Source organism: Lissotriton helveticus, chromosome 1_2 (genome assembly GCF_964261635.1).
Source record: "Lissotriton helveticus chromosome 1_2, aLisHel1.1, whole genome shotgun sequence".
Lineage (NCBI taxonomy): Eukaryota > Metazoa > Chordata > Amphibia > Caudata > Salamandridae > Lissotriton > Lissotriton helveticus.
The window spans coordinates 128,097,768-128,100,170 of record NC_136058.1 but is presented as its reverse complement, the minus strand read 5'-3'; positions in this window follow the sequence as shown (position 1 = coordinate 128,100,170).

Below are 2,403 nucleotides of genomic sequence, written 5' to 3'. Positions count from 1 at the left end.
GCGACGTGATGTGGTCCGCAAGCAAGCGGTGCGGCGTTCTCACCCAGCGACGACAGGCTCTGCGACGATACTCGCAGCGATGTTCGATTCTCCCGCACCGGTCTGGTGCGTCCCACAAACGAAGGATGCAACGTCTCTGGCAGCGGCGTCAGGCGCTGCGATGATCTCGACCTCCGTAGCGGCGGGAAACTTCTCGCACTGTCGAGGATGCGCTCCGCAAGCTAGTGATGCGACACTTTTCAAGTTCAAAAGTCACTCAAGCTCAGTTTCAAGCTTCCCAGCTCAGGTACAACTTCCAGAGGTCCCACAACTGGATCAAGCACTCTAGGAAGGACAGAACTCTCTCAGCAGAGTTCAGGGAAGCTGGGGGTGAAGTCCTTTTGTTCCTGGGACTTCAAAACAGGGAGACAGCTCTTCTCAGGCCCTTGGAGATTCCTTCAAGACAGGGGACACAGCTCAGCAGCAAAGTCCTTCCCCTCTCCTTGGCAGCAAAGCAACAGGTCAGTCCAGCAGAGCAACAGCAGGACAATCTTCCTTCTTCAGTTTCAGCTTTCTCCTTGGCAGAGGTTCCTTCTTGATTTCCAGGATGATCTAATTTTCTGTTGTCAGGGGTCCTGTACTTATACCCCTAAAGTCTTTGTTCTCTCTGTGCATGTGGGCCCTGAGCCCGGTCTGAACCAGTTCTGGGTGTTTCCTGAGTACTTTGTTTTGCTGGCTTCTGACTTCCTTTCAGAGTGAGGGGCAGGGTCCTCAGCCGCCCAGCAGGGGGGCAGAGCCAGCATTGTGGAAGGCAGGCACAGCCCTATTCAGCCCAGGTGCTAACTCCTCCCACTACTCCAGTTGCAAATGCAGTCATTCAGCCTAGTGCTGACTCATCCAGGGGAATTCCCTCCTGGGGAATTCCCCAGCCCCTGTCACTCTCAAACCAGACAGTCAATACACAAACAATACAAAACAGGCCCAGGCACACAGAAGGGTCAGACAAGAGAACAGCAACTTTCTAAAAGTGCTGTTCTCAAATACAGGATTTAAAAACAACCTTTCCCAAAAGATGTGTTATTAAATTCTGAGTTCAGGGATACTAGATACGTATGTCCTATCTTGTTCCTATGGGAAGAAAGGCTGTTAACCACTGTAGCCAGCATCCCCCATTTTAACCTATGGAGCAAGATAGCCTTACAGTAGTGAAAACGAACATGGCTGCCATTCACTACCAGAGCATGTCACCTGCACTAGTACATGCTCTACCTTTTACATACACTGCACCCTGCCCAGGGGGGTACCTTGGGCCTTTCTTAGGGGTGGCTGATGTGCATGAAAAGGGAAGGGTTAGGCCTGGTCAGTGGGGACACTGACCAGGAGGACATGGCAGTTCTAAACTGCACACAGGCACTGCAGTGTCAGGCCTGAGACATAATTTTAGGGCTACTCCTGTGGGTGGCACAATCAGTGCTGCAGGCCCACTAGTAGCATTTGTCATCACCAACCCTGGCACACCCAGTGCACTTTACTAGGGACTTCATGGTGATACAAATATGCCAAACATGTATATCCAATCACAATATCAAATTACATAGAGAGCATATGCACTTTAGCACTGATTAGCAGTGTTAAAGTGCGCAGAGTCCTATTGCCAACAGCCGCAGGTCAGGAAAAATAAGGGAGGAAGAAGCAAAAAGTTTGAGGATGACCCTGCAAAAAGGGCCAGTTCCAACACAACCCCCTCCCAGCCTAAAGCCAGGGTAGACCAAACGATACCTCGATGGGATTCCCTGCTTAAGGCGATAGAACACGGAAACTTGCCCACACAGCAGGGCAGTCCTGTTCTACGCCGTCCTAAAACCAGTTGGATCACTCTATCCATACTCTCAGAGTCCACCATGCCAATCCATGTGGAAACCTTTTCCTCACCTGTGGACACCACCTGTGCAGCACCTAACCTTAATTTACTCCCAGGTGTGTCCCAACAGACAGACAGCCAGCCACAGTGACCTCCGACAGGGATCAGGAATGAGACCCAGGCCTCATGCCTCTCAGGGCTCTCAAACGTCTGTGGCGTCAGAGGGTGGGGGGCAGTAGCCCCAGGTCCTTGGCACCCTTTGTCCACTCCCTCTCTTGTCAGGTCAGGTCAGGTCTGACATCCTGGCACTGACCCACCAGTCCCGGACCAGTATCCGGTGGCTGGACAGGAGGCTGGGGTGGGCTTCCCCACACCCGGCCCTCCTCTTCCTTGGGGCTCTGTACCCTCCAACCTGAAGCGGTACCCCCTTCTAGAATAGTCAGGACACCTGTGGCAGGTATCCTGCACCATTCACCCACCAGGTCAGGGGTGCTATCCTGCAACTGGTTCCAGGTCAGGGGGGATACCCCGGGCCTGGCCCTCAAACCTAGGCTCCCAAGCCT